General features: G+C 42.8%; 1 long non-coding RNA gene across 5 annotated transcripts in view; it reads left to right on the forward strand.

Annotated features, from left to right (window-relative positions):
• The window catches only part of LOC141097365 (uncharacterized), an 868,065-nt gene that overhangs the window by 709,400 nt on the left and 135,649 nt on the right, over window positions 1-23,016 (forward strand). For all 5 annotated transcript variants that reach the window (XR_012233931.1, XR_012233929.1, XR_012233928.1 and 2 more), the window contains one exon: window positions 311-437. This is a non-coding gene — a long non-coding RNA (uncharacterized lncRNA). The remainder of the gene's footprint in view (window positions 1-310; window positions 438-23,016) is intronic.

Genomic DNA, 23,016 nt, shown 5'->3' on the forward strand with positions numbered 1-23,016 from the left:
CTCCGTTACTTAGTTAAAATTCCAAGTACATGTAATCCTTTTTAAAAATGCCTGTGGAAGGAATATCTGAGAGTTGAGAAAAGGCCAATATGTCTTATCCTAAATCTCACAAAGCATTCTTCTTCTTGATTCTGTGTAGAAGGCCTCTGATGAACTGATAAAACAACAGCTCATTTCTGGGCATAATGATATTTGCTGTAGAGATGTAAGATTATATTTCCATTTTGAAATCTCGAATTTCAATAATATCAATGATGTTTGATACCTCTCATATGCCCTTCATTAAATTCACCTAAACCTTTATTTTCAGATATAAGTAATTGGAATAGCATCTGGGAAATTTTGGTTTCATCTGTCAAAATATCTCTTGAAGAACTTTCCATCTATTCCTGACTCTACAGAGAAATCCTTATGAGGACATCTGACACCAAGTGGAGGTATAGTAACACGTATTATTGGGAAATAGAGTTTTTCATCTATTTAGTTGAATTTACATGAAGTTAAAGGGGTCGTCCACTACCTAGACAATCCTTTTTTCAATAAAGTAATAGTACATATTGGAGAATAAAAATAACAAATACTACCTCCCATTGACGCTAATCCAGCTGTCAGCACCAGATCTGCCAGTGTTTGCGTGATATTATGCCTTATGAGTAGTGTTGAGCGATACCATCCGATACCCTAAAATATCGTATCAGATGGTATCGGCTCGATACGAAAAAAGTATCGGGTATCGCCGATTCCGATACCGGAAGTCCCATTCAAGTCTATGGGACTTCCGGTATCGGAATAAGAAAAACCCTTTTCTCTCCTAATACAGCCTCTCGGGGGGGTGTACGGACCTTCCGGGGGTCTGTGCCGGCCTGCCGGTGGTCTGTACCAACTGCCCGGGTGTCTGTGCAGGTTGCGGGGGGCTGTGCCGGCCTGCCAGTGGTCTGTACCGACTGCCCGGGTGTCTGTACAGGCTGCGGGGGGCTGTGCCGGCCTGCCGGTGGTCTGTACCGACTGCCCGGGTGTTTGTACAGGCTGCGGGGGGCTGTGCCGGCCTGCCGGTGGTCTGTACCGACTGCCCGGGTGTCTGTGCAGGCTGCGGGGGGCTGTGCCGGCCTGCCGGTGGTCTGTACCGACTGCCCGGGGGTCTGTGCAGGCTGCGGGGGTCTGTGCAGGATCGTCCGATGGGACTACAAGTCCCATCGGGCGATGCCTGCTACCATGACGGTGATTGACACATTAGCCAATGATGGGACAGTAGTAGTCCCATCATCCGGCTAATGTGTTGAATGTACAAAAAAAAAATACATACTACATACATACTACATACATACTACATGCATGCAACATACATACATAACACATATATCACATGCATGCAACATGCATACTACATATATACCACATATATACTACATGCATGCAACATACATACTACATATATACCACATGCATGCAACATGCATACTATATATATACCACATATATACTACATGCATGCAACATACATATATACTACATATATACCACATATATACTACATGCATGCAACATATATATAATACATATATACTACATGCAACATACATACTACATACATACTACATATATACCACATGCATGCAACATGCATACTACATATATACCACATATATACTACATGCATGCAACATATATAACACATATATACTACATGCAACATACATACTACATATATACCACATGCATGCAACATGCATACTACATATATACCACATATATACTACATGCATGCAACATATATAACACATATATACTACATGCAACATACATACTACATATATACCACATGCATGCAACATGCATACTACATATATACCACATATATACTACATGCATGCAACATATATAACACATATATACTACATGCAACATACATACTACATATATACCACATGCATGCAACATGCATACTACATATATACCACATATATACTACATGCATGCAACATATATATAATACATATATACTACATGCAACATACATACTACATACATACTACATATATACCACATGCATGCAACATGCATACTACATATATACCACATATATACTACATGCATGCAACATATATAACACATATATACTACATGCAACATACATACTACATATATACCACATGCATGCAACATGCATACTACATATATACTACATATATACTACATGAAACATAAATACTACATATATACTACATGCATGCAACATACATATATACTACATGCAACATGCATACTACATGCATGCAACATACATACTACATATATACTACATGCATGCAATATGCATACTACATATATACCACATATATACTACATGTATGCAACATACATATATACTACATATATACCACATGCATGCAACATGGATACTATATATACCACATATATACTACATGCATGCAACATACATATATACTACATGCATGCAACATGCATACTACATATATACCACATATATACTACATGCATGCAACATACATACTACATATATACCACATGCATGCAACATGCATATTATATATATAACACATATATACTACATGCATGCAACATACATATATACTACATATATACCACATATATACTACATGCATGCAACATATATATAATACATATATACTACATGCAACATACATCCTACATACATACTACATATATACCACATGCATGCAACATGCATACTACATATATACCACATATATACTACATGCATGCAACATATATACTACATGCAACATACATACTACATACATACTACATATATACCACATGCATGCAACATGCATACTACATATATACTACATGCATGCAACATATATATAATAAATATATACTACATGCAACATACATACTACATATATACCACATGCATGCAACATGCATACTACATATATACTACATATATACTACATGAAACATAAATACTACATATATACTACATGCATGCAACATACATACATACTACATGCAACATGCATACTACATGCATGCAACATACATACTACATATATACTACATGCATGCAACATGCATACTACATATATACCACATATATACTACATGTATGCAACATACATACATACTACATATATACCACATGCATGCAACATGCATACTATATATATATACCACATATATACTACATGCATGCAACATACATATATACTACATATATACCACATATATACTACATGCATGCAACATATATATAATACATATATACTACATGCAACATACATACTACATATATACCACATGCATGCAACATGCATTCTACATATATCCCACATATATACTACATGCATGCAACATATATATATAATACATATATACTACATGCAACATACATACTACATACATACTACATATATACCACATGCATGCAACATGCATACTACATATATACCACATATATACTACATGCATGCAACATATATATAATACATATATACTACATGCAACATACATACTATATATATACCACATGCATGCAACATGCATACTACATATATACTACATGAAACATAAATACTACATATATACTACATGCATGCAACATACATACTGTATATACTACATGCAACATGCATACTACATGCATGCAACATACTACATATATACTACATGCATGCAACATGCATACTACATATATACTACATGCATGCAACATACATATATACTACATGCATGCAACATGCATACTACATATATACCACATATATACTACATGCATGCAACATACATATATACTACATGCATGCAACATACATACTACACATATAGCACATGCATGCAACATGCATACTATATATACCACATATATACTACATGCATGCAACATACATATATACTACATATATACCACATATATACTACATGCATGCAACATACATACATACTACATATATACCACATGCATGCAACATACATACATACCACATATATACTACATGCATGCAACATATACACTCACTGGCCACTTTATTAGGTACACCTGTCCAACTGTGTGTTAAGACTTAATTTCTAATCAGCCAATCACATGGCGGCAACTCAGTGCATTTAGGCATGTAGACATGGTCAAGACAATCTCCTGCAGTTCAAACCGAGCATCAGTATGGGGAAGAAAGGTGATTTGAGTGCCTTTGAACGTGGCATGATTGTTGGTGCCAGAAGGGCTGGTCTGAGAATTTCAGAAACTGCTGATCTACTGGGATTTTCACGCACAACCATCTCTAGGGTTTACAGAGAATGGTCCGAAAAAGAAAAAAAAACCAGTGAGCGGCAGTTCTGTGGCCGGAAATGCCTTGTTGATGCCAGAGGTCAGAGGAGAATGGGCAGACTGGTTCGAGCTGATAGAAAGGCAACAGTGACTCAAATTGCCACCCGTTACAACCAAGGTAGGCAGAAGAGCATCTCTGAACGCACAGTGCGTCGAACTTTGAGGCAGATGGGCTACAGCAGCAGAAGACCACACTGGGTACCACTCCTCTCAGCTAAGAACAGGAAACTGAGGCTACAATTTGCACAAGCTCATCGAAATTGGACAGTAGAAGATTGGAAAAACGTTGCCTGGTCTGATGAGTCTCGATTTCTGCTGCGACATTCGGATGGTAGGGTCAGAATTTGGCGTAAACAACATGAAAGCATGGATCCATCCTGCCTTGTATCAACGGTTCAGGCTGGTGGTGGTGGTGTCATGGTGTGGGGAATTTTTTCTTGGCACTCTTTGGGCCCCTTGGTACCAATTGAGCATCGTTGCAACGCCACAGCCTACCTGAGTATTGTTGCTGACCATGTCCATCCCTTTATGACCACAATGTACCCAACATCTGATGGCTACTTTCAGCAGGATAATGCGCCATGTCATAAAGCTCGAATCATCTCAGATTGGTTTCTTGAACATGACAATGAGTTCACTGTACTCAAATGGCCTCCTCAGTCACCAGATCTCAATCCAATAGAGCATCTTTGGGATGAGGTGGAACGGGAGATTCGCATCAGGGATGTGCAGCCGACAAATCTGCGCCAACTGTGTGATGCCATCATGTCAATATGGTCCAAAATCTCTGAGGAATGCTTCCAGCACCTTGTTGAATCTCTGCCACGAAGAATTGAGGCAGTTCTGAAGGCAAAAGGGGGTCCAACCCCTTACTAGCATGGTGTACCTAATAAAGTGGCCAGTGAGTGTATATAATACATATATACTACATGCAACATACATACTACATACATACTACATATATACCACATGCATGCAACATGTATACTACATATATACTACATATATACCACATGCATGCAACATACATATATACAACATATATACTACATGCATGCAACATGCATACTACATATATACCACATATATACTACATGCATGCAACATACATATATACTACATGCAACATGCATACTACATATATACTATATGCATGCAACATACATATATACTACATACAATACATTCATACATTCATACAATACATACATATAGACATACAGTACATATAACATAGAGTACATACTCACCATCACTTGTCACTTTGATCCCCGAAGCCATTGTCATTTTTGGAATAAATATTAAAATAACAAACAAACAACATACTCCCTGATCCGCAGAAATCCACAAGAGTCCCACGACGATCTTGCGTGGAGAACTGCAGCATCAGCTGATGCTACCGTTCTCTACGGGGCCCAGGAAACCAGTGTCGGAGGTAGGTATCCTTCCGCCCTGTATTCCTCCGCCAGTGTAAAAAAAAAAAAAAAAAAAGTCCCTAGTCTCACTTTATGGCAAAAGCTGCATGGGAAATTTTTCACACAGCAATGCCATAAAATGAGACTAGGGACTTTTTTTTCTTTACAGTGGCGGAGGAATACAGGGCGGAAGGATACCTACCTCCCGACACTGGTTTCCTGGAGCCCGAAGAGAACGGAAGCATCAGCTGATGCTGCTGTTCTCCACGCAAGATCGTTGTTAGACACTTGTGGACTTCTGCGGATCAGGGGTGAGTATATTCGTGCTTTGTTATTTTAATATTTATTGTATAGATGACAATGGCTTCGGGGATCAAAGTGACAAGTGATGGTGAGTATGTACTCTATGTTATATGTACTGTATGTCTATATGTATGTATTGTATGTAGTATATATGTATGTTGCATGCATGTAGTATATATGTAGTATGCATGTTGCATGCATGTAGTATATATGTGGTATATATGTAGTATGCATGTTGCATGCATGTGGTATATATGTAGTATGTATGTAGTATGTATGTTGCATGTAGTATATATGTATTATATATATGTTGCATGCATGTAGTATATATGTGGTATATATATAGTATGCATGTTGCATGCATGTGGTATATATGAAGTATGTATGTTGCATGCATGTAGTATATATGTAGTAAGCATGTTGCATGTAGTATATATGTATGTTGCATGCATGTAGTATATATGTAGTATATATGTAGTATGCATGTTGCATGCATGTGGTATATATGTAGTATGTATGTTGCATGCATGTAGTATATATGTAGTATGCATGTTGCATGCATGTGGTATATATGTAGTATGTATGTTGCATGTAGTATATATGTATTATATATATGTTGCATGCATGTAGTATATATGTGGTATATATAGTATGCATGTTGCATGCATGTGGTATATATGTAGTATGTATGTTGCATGCATGTAGTATATATGCAGTAAGCATGTTGCATGTAGCATACATGTATGTTGCATGCATGTAGTATATATGTAGTATGCATGTTGCATGCATGTGGTATATATGTAGTATGTATGTATGTTGCATGCATGTAGTATATATGTAGTATGCATGTTGCATGCATGTGGTATATATGTAGTATGTATGTAGTATGTATGTTGCATGTAGTATATATGAGTATATATGTATTATATATATGTTGCATGCATGTAGTATATATGTGGTATATATGTAGTATATATGTATGTTGCATGCATGTAGTATATATGTAGTATATATGTAGTATGCATGTTGCATGCATGTGGTATATATGTAGTATGCATGTAGTATATATGTGGTATATATGTAGTTTGCATGTTGCATGCATGTGGTATATATGTAGTATGTATGTATGTTGCTTGCATGTAGTATGCATGTTGCATGTAGTATATATGTAGTATGCATGTTGCATGTAGTATATATGTAGTATATTTGTATGTTGCATGCATGTAGTATATACAGTATGTGGTATATATGAAGTATGCATGTTGCATGCATGTGGTATATATGTAGTATGTATGTTACATGCATGTAGTATGTATGTAGCATGTATGTAGTATGTATGTAGTATGTATGTAGTATGTATTTTTTTTTTTTTTTACATTCAACACATAGGCCGGATGATGGGACTACTACTGTCCCATCATTGGCTAATGTGTCAATCACCGTCATGGTAGCAGGCATCGCCCGATGGGACTTGTAGTCCCATCGGACGATCCTGCACAGACCCCCGCAGCCTGCACAGACCCCCGGACAGTCGGACAGCCCCCCGGCAGGCCGGCACAGCCCCCCGGCAGTCGGTACAGACCACCGGCAGGCCGCTCAGACCCCCGGCAGGCCGGTACAGACCCACGGCAGTCCGCACAGACCCCCGGGCAGTCGGCACAGACCCCCGGAAGGCCGGTACGGACCCCCGGGCAGTCGGCACGGACCACCGGGAGGCCGGCACGGACCACCGGGAGGCCGGCATGGACCACCGGGAGGCCAGCACGAACCCCCGGGCAGTCGGCACAGACCCCCGGCAGGTCGGTACAGAACCCCGGGCAGTCGGCATAGACCCCCCCAGAAGGCCCGAACTGACGGCGCATCATGATGCGCACAGACTGCGCATCATGATGACGTCATTTCGGCAGCCAATCAGAGCCACAGCAGTGGCTCTTTGCATTATGGGAACTTCCGATTCCGATATCCGATATTGAAAAAATATCGGTACTCGGTATCGGAATTCCGATACAGCGAATATCGGCCGATACCCGATATTTGCAGTATCGGAATGCTCAACACTACTTATGAGCCCTGCAACAATCAGTGGCGGCTTTTGGGCTGCCACTGACTCACTTCCTACCAACAAACCTCAGATGAAGCAGAAGAAGTTAGTGCGCAGAAGCCTTTTTGCATGGATTCAAGGCTCACAGGACATAACAAAGCACACAAGCCCCAGAAGAACAGGCGCCAACATCATCAATATGATGCCGGTATGATTGGTGACTGTATGTTATTTCACAAAGGGGCAACAGTTTATTTAAAGAGATTGACTAGATAGAGGACAACCTCTTAATTTTTCTTTATTTTTGGTATTAATATTATGTCTTTAACCCGTAAATCCTTCAAAATTTTAATTTTGCTCTAACAGGGGGATATCATAAACCCAGAACTACCGTATATACTCGTGTATAAGCCGACCCGTGTATAAGCCGACCCCTCTAATTTTGTCACAAAAAACTGGGAAAACTTTTTGACTCATGTATAAGCCTAGGGTGGAAAATACAGCAGCTACTGGTAAATTTCAAAAATAAAAATAGATACCAATAAAAGTAAAATTAATTGAGACATCAGTAGGTTAAATGTTTTTGAATATCCATATTGAATCAGGATTCCCATATAATGCTCCATACAAAATACACCTGATATAATGCTGCACAAAGGTTAATAATGGCCTCATAAGATGCTCCATAGAATAATATGCCCCATATAATGCTCCATAAAGGTTATGCCCCCATAAGATGCTCCATAGATTATGCCCCCATAAGATGCTCTATAGATTATGCCCCCATAAGATGCTCCATAGATTATGCCCCCATAAAATGCTCCATAGATTATGCCCCATAAAATGCCCCATACAATATGCCCCATAAGATGCTCTATAGATTATGCCCCCATAAGATGCTCCATAGATTATGCCCTCATAAAATGCTCCATAGATTATGCCCCATAAAATGCCCCATAGAATATGCCCCCATATGCTGCTCCATAGAATATGCCCCCATATGCTGCTCCATAGATTATGCCCCCATATGCTGCCCCATAGACTATGCCCCCATATGCTGCCCCATAGACTATGCCCCCATATGCTGCCCCATAGAATATGCCCCCATATGCTGTCCCATAGAATATGCCCCATATGCTGCTCCATGGAATATGCCCCCATATGCTGCTCCATAGAATATGCCCCCATATGCTGCTACATGGAATATGCCCCCATTTGCTGCCCCATAGAATATGCCCCCATATGCTGCTCCATAGATTATGCCCCCACATGCTTCTCCATTGATTATGCCCCCCTATGCTGCTCCATAGAATATGCCCCATATGCTGCCCCATATATTATGTCCCCATATGCTGCTGCTGCTGCTGCAAAAAGCCATACTCACCTCTCCTGCTCAGGACCCGGCACCTGTGATATTCACCTGCTCACCACTGTCTGCGCATCCTCTGTCAGTGACTGTTCAGCCAGCAGAGGGCACGGCGTGCACTAACCACATCACCGCGTCCCCTGCTGGCTAAGCATCATGGACACAGGAAGCAGCAGATGGCGGTGAGCAGCGTGGGAACGAGGACAGGTGAATATCGCTATTCTCACCCATCCTGGAATGTCTCTGCAGCCTCGCTTCTCCACTGTCTCCCTTCCTGCCTTCAGCGGTCACATGATACCGCTCATTACCACTCATGAATATGCACATATTCATGAGTTTAATGAGCGGTACCACGTGACCACTGAAGGCAGGAAGGGATACAGTGGAGAAGCGAGGGGGCTGCAGAGAGTGCCAGGACGGGTGAGTATGATTTATGACACCCCCACCCCGACGGAGGTCATACACAGAGATATCAGTAAAGTACCAGGGATGAGACAGAACGGATAGTCAGGGCCAAGCAGAAGTCAAAACCAAACAGACATAGAAGGTACCAAGCAGAATCCAAAGCAATATCCAGAGAACAGACCGAGTCGTACACAGAGAGTAAAGCAACCAGAACACAGCACTAACACACTCAGGGGTCACCACACAATGCCAAGGGCGAAAGAATAACTGACAGGGGATGGGAGCTTCCTGAGGCTATAAGAAGCTTTCCCAGAACCAATGAGAGGCCACCATAATAGGTCCCAGGTGTGCAGGTAAGAGTCTGCACTGAGATCAAAACATTAACCCCAGAAGTGCCGGTCACCCAGCACTGGTATCATGACAGTACCCCCCTCTCAACGAGGGGCCTCTGGACCCCCAGGTTTGCCCGGGTACCTAGCATGGAAAGCCCGAACCAGGCGATCCGCATGCATCAACCGGGCCGGCACCCATGACCTGTCCTCCGGCCCATACCCCTTCCAATGAACTAGGCACTGTACTGACCGCCGTACCAACCTAGAATCTACGATGTGACCAAACTCATATTCCACATGTCCCTCAACCGAAACCGGAGGAGCAGCGGACTCGGATTCTACCCAGACTGCTTCAAAAGTCTTCAGTAGAGATCTATGGAAGACATTAGGGATCTTGAAAGCGGGTGGAAGGCACAGCCTGTACGCTACTGGGTTGATTTTTTCCACAATCTTGTACGGGCCAATGAATTTGGGGCCCAACTTGGCCGATGGAATCTTTAACTTAATGTTTTGCAGGGAGAGACAAACTTTCTCTCCAACCTGAAACATGGGACCAGGTGTTCGTTTCCTGTCCGCGAAAAACTTATACCTGCTTTGTGACCTTGATATACGCCGCTGGACTTCTGCCCATGTATCTTTTAACCGCTGAACAGAGTCCTCAGCCCCAGTACACCCCGAATCCAGACGAGAAAACTCACCAAAATGAGGACTGAACCCATAGTTGATCAAGAAAGGGGACATACCGGTGGATTGACTCACCCGACTATTGAAGGCAAATTCAGCCAACGGCAGTATATCACACCAGTCATTCTGTCTTGCAGAAGTCAGACATCTGAGGATCCAGAGACTGATTAGTGCGTTCCATCTGACCATTACTCTCAGGATGGTATGCGGACGAAAAGGACAGAGATATACCTTTTTGCAGAAAGCACGCCAAAACTTAGCCACAAACTGCACACCATGATCAGACACCACATTCAGGGGTACCCCATGCAAGCGGACCACATGCTGCACAAACAATCTGGATAAGGTCTCAGCTGAAGATAATGCGGACAGGGGAACAAAATGAGCCTGCTTTGAAAATCTGTCCACCACTACCCATACCACCGTATTACCCCTGGAAGAGGGAAGATTGGTAATAAAATCCATAGACAGATGGGTCCATGGTCTTTCGGGAACTTCCAAGGGCATCAGCTCCCCTGCCAGCCGGCTATGGGAGCTTTTAGAACGAGCGCAGACCCCACAACCAGAAATGAATTTCTTTATATCAGAACCAAGGGTAGGCTACCAGAAGATCCTAGCCACCGCCAGTCACGTGGCTGATATACCAGGGTGAGCACACAACTTGGATTCGTGGAACTCTTGCAAGAGTTTAAGGAGAAGTTGCTCTGGGACAAACAACTTGCCCCCTGGCTTGGCTGCAGGAGCAAGCAACTGGGCCCCCTCAATTTCCCGTTCCAATTCAGACGAGATCCCTGCTAACACCACCCCAGGGTGCAGAATGGAGGACGGTGGCTCAGGGGCAGACACAGGGTGAAAACTACGAGATAAGGCATCAGCCTTGACATTCTTTGACCCTGGACAGAATATAATAGTAAACTGGAAACGAGAAAAAAAAAAGTGACCAACGGGCCTGTCTGGGAGTTAATCTTTTAACAGACTCAATGTATGACACATTTTTGTGATCAGTGATCACAGTAACCGGGTGACTGGCCCCCTCCAAAAAGTGCCTCCACTCCTCAAACGCCAACTTGACCGCAAGAAGCTCTATTGCCTACATCATAATTTCTTTCAGCAGCAGAGAACTTCCTGGAAAAGAAAGCACATGGCCCAAGGTTGGTTAGAGTGGCAGGCCCTTGGGACAACACTGCCCCCACCCCCAACTCGGAGGCATCCACCTCTACCACAAATGGTTTGGACGGATTGGGCTGTACCAACACAGGAGCAGACATAAAACATTTTTTCAGCATCGCAAAGGCCTCTTTTGCGAGGACCAATTTCTCACATCTGCACCTTTGCATGTTAGATCCGTGAGAGGTTTGACCACCTGCGAAAACCCCCGGCAATAATTGGTGAACCCCAAGAAGCGCTGAAGACCCTTAAGATTTCGGGTTGCACCCAACCCACAATGGCCTGCACCTTCTTGGGGTCCATGCGAAAACCCTCACAGGATACAATTAATCCCAAAAAAGACAATTCTTGCACACAATACACATTTCTCCAATTTGGCATACAGATGATTTTCTCTCAGTCTTTGGAGAACAGTTCGCACATGTTCCAGATGAGAATGCCTGTCGGAGGAGTATATCAAAATATCATCTAAGTAGATAATGACAAAACGACCAATGAGATCCGAGAATACCACGTTGATGAAATTCTGAAATATGGCGGGGGCATTGGTAAGACCAAACGGCATGACTAAATTTTCAAACAGTCCCTCGGACGTGAGGAACGCAGTTTTCCATTCATCCCCCTCTCTGACCCTTATCAAATTATATGCCCCCCGAAGATCCAGTTTAGAAAACCACTTTGCCCCTGATAGTTGGTTACACAAGTCGGGAATAAACGGAAGGGGGTACGTATTCTGTACAGTAATCTGATTAAGCTCCCGAAAATCGAGACAGGGACGTAACCCGCCATCTTTTTTCTTTACAAAAAAGAAACCTGCCGCCACAGGTGAGACTGAAGGACGTATGTGTCCCTTGCACAGACTTTCAGCAATGTACTCCTTCATAGCCAAGCGCTCAGGGCCGGATAAATTAAACAGACGGGCTTTAGGTAATTTAGCCCCCGGGACCAGCTCGATAGAGCAGTCAAGAGTCTATGTGGCGGTAACGTCTCGGCTTCGCTTTCAGAGAATACATCTTCGAAGTCCTTCAGGCATTCCGGAATACCTTCCAGCTCGACAGATGATACAGACACAGATTTAACAGGTTCAACCAGCAGTGCGGATTTATCACATAGCTTAAAATCATTAAACCCCCATTGAACAATCTCCCCCGTTTTCCAGTTAATAACTGGGTTATGGCGTTGTAACCAGGGCATGCCCAACACCAACCCTGCAGGTAGATTGTCCAGAACAAAACAACTAAGGTTTTCCACATGAGTAGCGGCCACTCTGAGTGAAAACAAGTCAGACATAAAGAGAATTTCCTCCTTAGTGAGGGGAGAGGAGTCAATGGCTATCACCTTGATCGGAACCTTGAGCCTAACTGTCCCTATCTTGCAGTGTGTGACCAATTGGGAGTCAATGAGATCAATCGATGATCCGCAGTCCATGAAGGCTGTAGAGAGAAAAGAACTACCATCCACAAACAGTTCCACATGAAGTAAGACTTTAGAAAACGAGGAAAAGGGTACCTGAGGGTCAGAGTAGTCTCCCCGTTGACTACCCAGACCTAGTCATTTCCCGCCAACCGGGTTGAAGACGGGCAATCAGGACACTCCCTTTTCCAATGTCCCCTTTTACTGCAGTAAAAGCATAACTACTTGTCCTTCCGGCGTTTCCTCTCTGTATCCTTCAGGGAGAGGGCACCTACATCCGTGAGCTCTCTTTTCCACTGGGGAACAATGGAGTCTCCACCTGCATCACCTCTCTGGCCCGCAGCCTGCGGTCCATCCGGACGGCCTGGGTCATGGCATCCTCGAGAGAGTTAGGTGGGGGATGTAACGCCAAGGCATCCTGCAGCCGCTCGGACAAGCCTCTGCGAAAGAGTCCTCGGAGTGCAGCGTCGTCCCAAGAGACCTTTGCGGCCCAGTGGCGGAATTCAGTACAAAACCACTCAGCCGAGTGTTTCCCCTGACAGATGCTCATCACCATGTCCTCTGCCAATCGCACTCGGTCAGGCTCATCATAAATGTGCCCGAGGGCCTCAAAGAATGCATTCACAGACAGTCTCTCTGGGGCAGTTGGAGGAAGGGAGAAAGCCAAAGCTTGTGGGGACCCTCTTAATAACGACATAATGACCCCTACCTTCTGGTTTTCGTCCCCAGAGGAACGTGGTCTCAAACTGAAAAAAAGTTTGCACCCCTCCATGAAGACCCTGAACTCCTTTTTGTTCCCAGAAAAAAGTCAGGCAGTTTAACAGGTGGTTCCGGGGACACCAGAACAACATCCCTCGCCCCCAGCCCCCGGAGACCCAGCCGATAAAGCCCCTCGCACTGTCTCAGAAACCTGGTGCTGACGAGCCAGAGCTTGCTGCTCCAGAGATAAACCCTGAAACATCTGAGTCAAACTTTTCATCTGGTCAGTCAGAGACTGTATGGGATCCATAACTCTCTGCACAAAAAAACCCCAAAAACTTAATAGTCAGTTATAATGTCAGGATCCTGTCTGTGCCGGCGTGCAGCCTCCACTGAGCAGGGACTCACCCGAACTGTAGGGGGGCCCGGGGTCAGGTACAGCCGGAAAGTACAGATACACAGGACAGGTGGACGCTGAAGTTTAGCAAGCAGTCACAGGACCTACAGTCATGTGACTGCATGGGGGCAGGGCTTAGCGTCCTGCTTTCAGAGATGGCAGGACACTATACAGAAATACTCAGAGTCAGGCAAAACAGAGGTCATACACAGAGATATCAGTAAAGTACCAGGGATGAGACAGAACGGATAGTCAGGGCCAATCAGAAGTCAAAACCAAACAGACATAGAAAGTACCAAGCAGAAACCAAAGCAATATCCAGAGAACAGACTGAGACATACACAGAGAATAAAGCAACCAGAACACAGCACTAACACACTCAGGGGTCACCACACAATGTCAAGGGCGAAAGTATAACTGATGGGGGATGGGAGCTTCCTGAGGCTATAAGAAGCTTTCCCAGAACCAATGAGAGGCCACCATAATAGGTCCCAGGTGTGCAGGTAAGAGTCTGCACTGAGATCAAAACATTAACCCCAGAAGTGCCGGTCACCCAGCACTGGTATCATGACAGTTCCCACATGCTTTATGCATCCATTAGCCCTCTGTGTCTGTACTGTTACACACTTAACATTATGGCTGGTCCATACAATCAGGGCAACTGTTACCACCCACCTTTCGTGTCTCCCTTTTTCCTCATAGACTGTAAGCTTGCGAGCAAGGCCCTCAGTCCTCTTGGTATTTGTTATAATCTATGTGATTATTGTTATGCTGTAATGTCTACTGTGTGTACAAATCCCCTCTGAAATGTAAAGTGCTGCGGAATATGTCGGCGCTATAGAAATAAAATGTAGTATTATTATTATTATTATTATTATATACAGTGGGGAAAAAAATTATTCGGTCAGCCACCAATTGTGCAAGTTCTCCCACTTAAAAAGATGAGAGAGGCCTGTAATTGACATCATAGGTTGACTACAATTATGAGCGTCAAAATGAGAAAACAAATCCAGAAAATCACCTTGTCTGATTTGGCAACATTTATTTTTCACATTTTTTTTTTTCACCATTAAAATAATTAAAAAAAAACACTACTCTTTTGGTAGCTCCGTAATCGTACTGCTGAGGAGAATCATATTGCTTGGTCATTTTTACCAAAAAATGTATACGTGAATCAGTTATTTTCATTATTTTGTAATACTTGTATGATTTTGAAACATAGTTTTTTATTTTCTTATATGTTTCTAATAGCAACTGCCAGGATCAGAATCTTTGAGATTTATGCTAGGCTTTTCTAGTCATGCTCTATGATCTGTGCAGAGATCACTTACCAAAATAAAGGATACTGTACATAAAAGTGATTTCTACAGAAAAAGATGTTTAGCTCAATTTAAGGCTTATTGGTCAGAGTGAAAATAGCTAAATTTTTGGATATTTTGCAACAAGCAAAATTAAATGGAGACCAACAAAAAATTATACAAATATTTTTGAAAAAATATGCTTAACAGTAAAAACTTTATTTAGACCAGTTTGGTTTGTTACATGTGTGTGTGTGTGTGTGTGTGTGTGTGTGTGTGTGTGTGTGTGTGTGGGGGGTGCCAAAGGTACTGTTGGGTAGACTCACTCCACCTCTCTCATACTCTTTTGGGTGTTCCTTCACTTTGGTGCTAATAATATAAGATGCAGAACGATTTTGTCCATCAAAATTATGTAGACCCCCAACGTAACCAAAATATACACTATTTAAATTTATGTTTGCATTTTTTTAATGGCTCAACATAAACCATGATGCCTTGGTGGAATCATACAAAAGTTTATGTTCAGCTTTCCATTTTCCATTAATCTGATAGTAACAATACAGATCTATTTTTGCTACGGCTGCCTTATGAACCTGCGTATAGCAGTTTGATGATGTCGGACTGGATCCACCATAGGACAGACCCGTGACAGCGCCATTCTATTCGAAAAAGAAGCCATAATGATAGAGTTTTTCTGTTAGCAAAGCTCCATCAAGTATTCATGATGGATGGTGGCCATTTACTGGTAGTGAGCCAACTCACTCATAGCATTGTCAAAAACGTTGAAGCCAGAATACCTAGTCATTCCATATCATATTGAGTGAACCAACAAAGAAAAAAATTTACAGTGGAGGCAGCCGTTATATGGTCACTAATCCTCCCTTCAGTCTACTACCGTATTAAAATGCTGGTAAGTTGATTGAAAACAAAAAAGGTCAAATTTCTAGAAAATATATGTAACAAGTGAAAGCTAGCTAGTCGACTGCACAGGATTTTTAGTCTTCTTACTTGATAAAAGGAAAAAAAATTCAAGGCGGATACGTGTATAAACACACAAAAAGGAGTGCCTCTCAATGGAAGCTTTATTTTAATAAGCATCCCCCTGATGGGGATTTGCTGGTTGCCTGGGCATCTTCACCGTTGGTTGGGTTTATTTAAAGAGCTTTTCTTGTCACCTTTAAACTCAAACGATTTCTCCAGATGTACAAAAGGGAACAATGCAGAAAATCTTGCTGCTTCAGCAGAACAGGATCCAGCTGGAAGAGGAACTAGATCTGCAAGTCATTGGTTACAGCTGTGTTTCGATTTATGCCTTGGATGAAAAAATAAATTAGTAGATTAAAAGGCCAGAAAGAGGACTCTTTGTTTGACTGTAGTACGAGACTTTTTAGTGTTTACAGTGTTTTTGTTGTTTTTTTTATTTTCTCATACATTGCTTTCGAGCTTGACGAGACTCCATTCAGTAGAAGCCTGTGTGTTTTTTTTCCTTTTCCCAGAGATGTAATCATACTAGGGTGCTTCCCATGTTCTCAATGCAAGGGGAACTACAGGACGGTGGTTTAATTATACGAGACATGAATTATTCCAGGCCATTGTAGAAAAAGCGACACAGCTGATAAAATAGTTCTCGTCTACAAGAGCCAATTTCCAGCCTTGTGGTGGGAGAGACGCGCGTCGCTTTTGTTCTTAACGACCTCATTGTGTTGTGTCTGTCGTGTGATATATTTTGTGTACACACATGGAGCCAGCCGAGGTACATTTCTCTTACAGATCTCGGGACTATAGTACATGGCCCCATGTATTCTCTCACGTTCTGAAGATGCCCCCCCACCTCCCAATAGAGGTCTCAGGTGGGGGCTAGCTCATTATTTCAGTCACTGGTGTGCGCTGACAGGTGCAAAAAACAGCTGCTACATCTGTTTTTGATTTTAAATGGTTGCTCAACAAAAGTGGCTGCGCTCCAAGAGAACGGGGATGCCATTCTTGTCTGCGTGGTAAAAAAAAAAAGATACACTTGTGTTTAGTGTGTTTCTTTGAGCCTTTGTGAATAATGTATGCGCGAAAGGTAATTCTTTCATGTAGTATTGTGTTGGGTGGGATCCATTGGCCTGATTAGGTTCAAGGGGATCTCATTTTAAAAATGTCTGCACCTTAAATGGAACGCCAATTATTGTATCAAACTACCTAAGCTACCATCTAACAGCATAGCTTAGCTATCAAATATATGTAAATTGTTGTAGAGAAATAAATATTAGATGCTGTATAAAGAAGGGCCCATACACTTGTACAAGAACCTCCAGCTATCTGTGTCCGATGCTGGTTTCTGGGTTCTTGCCCATCATCAGTGCATTTCAGAATGCCTGATTTCCTGGGTGAAAAGTCTTTTACAGAGGTCAGACCACCAGCTACTGTAGGGAGATTTTTAGAAGTAGCATTGCTTCCTGGGAAAATGGTATAATAATAATCTTTATTTATATAGCGCCAACATATTCCGCAGCGCTTTACAGTTTAACAGTTTCAAACACAACAGTCAAAAGTAACAACTTTTGCAATAATACAATGATTAGAGCAAAATAAGACGGCCCTGCTCATGAGAGCTTACAATCTACAATGAGGTGAGGGAGATACAAAGTGCAGATGTGTATTTACAGTCATGTATTTACAATGATGGTCCAGCCATCTTGAGGGAGTGGGGGATAGATGGGGATAGTGAATGGGCTACACACACACTTGCACTTAAAATGATTAGGGAACATGATAGGCTGCTCTGAACAAATGTGTTTTGAGGTTGCGCCTAAAACTGTGCAAGTTGTGGCTGGTCCTAATTTCTTGGGGTAGAGTATTCTAGAGGATTGACGCAGCGAGGGAGAAGTCTTGGAGTCAGGAGTGGGAGGTACAGATTAGTGCAGAGGTTAGTCGAAAGTCGTTTGCAGAGCGCAGCGGTTGTTTAGGCTGATAGACAGAAATGAGGGAGGAGATGTATTGGGGTGCTGCATCATGGAGAGCTTTGTGGGTGAGAACAAGTACTTTGTATTGTTTATTGTAATGAATGGGCAGCCAATGTAAGGACTGGCGAAGAGCGGACAAGTCCGAGTACTGATTAGCGAGATGGATGACCCTGGCTGCAGCATTAAGGATGGACTGGAGAGGGGAAGTTAAGTGATGGGGAGGCCAATTAATAGAGCATTACAGTAGTCCAGGCGGGAGTGGATCAAGGTGACAGTGAGGGTTTTTGTTGTTTCCATGGTGAGAAAAGGGTGGATTCTAGAGATGTTCTTTAGGTGTAAGCGTCCAGAGCGGGCAAGAGATTGTATATGGGAGGTGAAGGAGAGATTGGTGTCAAACATAACACCCAGACAGCGTGCCTGCTACCGGGGTGATATTATGGTGCTACCCACGGAGAGGGAGATGTCAGATTTAGGGAGGTTGGTAGATGGCGGGAGTAGAAGAAGTTCAGTTTTGGAAAGGTTGAGTTTCAGATAGAGAGCGGACATGATGTTGGAGACTGCAGACAGTCACTGGCGTTCTGTAGTACAGTGGGGTAAGGTCAGGGGATGACGTGTATAGTTGTGTTTCATCAGCATAAAGATGGTACTGAAAGCCAAATCTGCAGATGATCTGTCCAATTGAGGCCGTGTAGAGAGAGAAGAGAAGGGGGCCAAGGACTGACCCCTGAGGTAGCCCAACAGTGAGAGGAAGAGGAGATCAAGTGGAGCCAACGAACAAAACACTGAAGGAACCTTCAGAAAGATAGGAAGAGAACCAGGAAAGAGCAGTGTCCTTAATGCCTAGTGACTGGAGCCTACAGAGTAGAAGATGGTGGTCAACAGTGTCGAAAGCTGCAGAAAGGTCGAGGAGATTGAGCAGAGAGTGGTCACCGGTACATTTTGCTGTCAGAAGGTTATTGGTCACTTTGATGAGTGCAGTTTCTGGTGATTGTAGGGGGCAGAACCAGGACTGTGATGGGTCTAGGAGGAAGTGAGTGGAGAGGTAATGGGTAAGGCGGGAGTAAACCAGTCGCTCCAAGAGCTTAAGGCCCCGTCACACTAAGCGATCTCACTAGCGAGATCGCTGATTTTGTGATACATCAGCGATCTCACCAGCGAGATCGCTGTGTGTGACGGGGATCAGCGACTGGCCCCCCTGCTGGTTATCGCTGATCGTGCTCGAGCAGCCTGGGCTGTTTTTTTATCGCTGGTCTCCCGCTGCCCAGTGCGCATCGCTGCGTGTGGCAGCGAGAGACCAGCGATCAGCGACGCTGGACGCTGGTTGCTAATGTTAACACGCTGGTTTCCAAGGTAAACGTCGGGTATCCAGGAGTCGTGCGGCTCCTAGATTTCCGATGTTTACCTTGTAAACCAGCGTGTACGCCGGTTTCCAAGGTAAACAGCGGGTATCCAGGAGTCGCGCGGCTCCTGGATACCCGACGTTTACATTAGAAACCAGGGTCCAGCGTCGCTGGTCCTGATCGCTGAGGCTGTCTAACGATGTCCCAACGATCCCATCATGTCAGATCGTTGGTGGGATCGCTGGGACATCGTTTAGTGTGATGGGGCCTTTAGAGATGAAGGGGAGATTGGAGACTGATCTGAAAATGTCTGTGCAGGATGGATTGGGTTGGGGGAGATGTCCCCTGAAATCAGTAGGAGTAGGAAGACAAAGAGCAAGTAGTGTTGGAATTGTAAGAAGTTTTTTTGTGCGATGTGTTCGGTCAAGATGGGCTGAGGTTTTTCAGGAAGGTGAGAAGTGCATGGGAGCTCTACATGGGAGAGGGAAGTAAAGAGGGGCTGATGTGTATGAGTGGTGATGGAGGGGGATGGGGCGGTGAATGTGGAATGCAAGAGAACACAGAAGGATAGAAATAAAGCACATGGATAGAAGGGAGTACAAAGTTTAATTTACCTGACTCCTGCCCTGACTAACTGCCACAGAATAACTGCTTTATCTGGATGCTTAGCTAATAGGATGCTTTGCTGAGGGGATGCGCGTGCAAGCACCCCACATTGTGTGCACCCCTTAGAATGCAACTAAACATATAGGCCACACTACAGGGTCAGGAGAAAGGGATTGTGGGATGGTATGCAACTTATCTTCCTTCCAGAAGAAATGAACCTGTCTGGTGCCATTTATTGGATGTGGCTACCCTAGTAGTCATTTTTTGCCATCTTAGGCTACTTTCAGACTTGCTTTTTTTTGTAGCGCGTTTTTCCCCGCAAAGAAAGCATGTAAAAAACGCATACAAACGCATACAAATGCTGCGTTTTTTTCAAGCATTTTTATGGGCATGCATGAAAAAAAGCAGCGTTTTTATGCGTTTGTATGTGTTTTTAGTGCGTTTTTACCGCGTTTGCGTTTTTTTCCAACATTAGTTGGCTTCACCAAAAAAATCAAGATAGGGTTAGGATTAACACTAACCCAAACCATGACTTTACTAACCCTAACCCTAACCCTTAACCAAACCATACTAACCCTAACCCAAACCCTAACTAACCCTAAACCCTAACCCTTAACCAAACCATACTAACCCTAACCTTACCCCTAACCCTAAACCCCCTTAACTAACCCTAACTATAACCCAAACCCCTAATTTCCATTGCCTAACCAATGGTCAACAAAAAACCCATGCGCAAAAAAAGCATACATGAGCATGCCAATGCGCACGTATGCGCACCCATAGACTTACAATGGGTGTCTTGCTGTAAAAAAAACGCATTGCGCGCGCATGCGTTTTTTTGAGGCAAGTCGGACGCCCAAAAAATGCAACAGGATGCATTTTGTGCGCCCGAGCGCACACCACAAAAAAACACATGCGCGTAAAAACGCATACAAACGCATGTGTATGCGCACATAAGAGCATCCCATGCAAAATATAGGGGAAAAAAGCGCATGCGTTTTTTAGCGCTAAAATACAGCGCAAAAAAACGCAAGTGTGAAACCAGCCTTAAAAAGCTCTACAACATGACTTCTCCGAAAAATAAGCTATTATTTTACTGCTTAGCTGTTATCAAAAAGTTTTGCCATGTGGCCTCAACATATTCAATGTCTAGTTTGACCCTATAGGTCTCAATCTATTTTCAAGTTTTCCTATATCGATTACAAAAAAACCCTCAGTGTAAGTAAACTTTCCCATCACTTGAACCACTGACCAATTTCTTCTTTGTTCTCTTTGGATACGCTTATTTAAAAATGTCCCATGACAATAGTTTACCATCACGTTTCCTACTGTGAGACGACTAACTACCTAAAAGTACATTGAACGTTTTGCACTTGGTGTCCTCTTGTTGCAGGTAATTTGCTTGATATGTTTTTAATTTTTCTCACATACAAAAATTCCATGTTCTAAGTTCTATAATGATTTATTAAACAAATAACATTGAATATTGACAAGAAAATCACTGGATGATAAAAGTTGAAGATTCACTTTAAGTGTCATGAAGTTTTTTAACTCAATCATTCAAACCGAAAACTCACTCATATTTGCATAGTTAATGGTAAACATCAATATGGTCATGTAGAAGGTTAGCTAGATTTCATCAAGGATACACTTAATAAACTAGTAGTTGGAGATTTGCTGATATGATGTCCTCCATAGCCTGCACACAGTGAGTTGAGAGATTCCTGCTGTACTGCCTCTCTGCAGCAGCAGCATGGAGGACGATATTCAGCAGCGCATCCAGAAGAAAATGCAAATAATAAGGTTGCTACCTGGAAACACCTCCAATATCTTCCTGTTCTCTTGGTAATTTGTTCCAAAAAGCAATCAAAATGTAAGAATTAGACCTGTCACCATTAAGAAGCATAAACTTTTATGTCATCTGAATATAACTTAAAGGGTTTGCTTCAGTTTAAGCTAAAAAAAAGGTGTTCTTTACTCACCTTCCCCAGGTCCACTGGCAGGCCTCTGCTGCTGCTTGTCCCAGTGCTTGGCATTAGCTGCGGTACTGATGTCACATCGACAGCTCGGCATTTGTTGTGATGTTGAGCTTAATTTATAGCAGCTTGTACGAGTCTTGTTGGGGCTTGTGATTTAGTTAGTTTAGTATCGTTGTATCATTATTTTAATGCAAATTAAACCGTTATTTCCAAAATAACAAGTTATCCTCTATTTAGAGGATAACTTGCTGATCACTTGGGGAACCCAGCAATTGGACTCTGGAACCTTGAGAACAGGTGCTGTAGAGCTCCAT

The sequence above is a fragment of the Dendrobates tinctorius genome, unplaced genomic scaffold, assembly GCF_039654945.1.
Source record: "Dendrobates tinctorius isolate UK_male_01 unplaced genomic scaffold, ASM3965494v1 ptg000084l, whole genome shotgun sequence".
Lineage (NCBI taxonomy): Eukaryota > Metazoa > Chordata > Amphibia > Anura > Dendrobatidae > Dendrobates > Dendrobates tinctorius.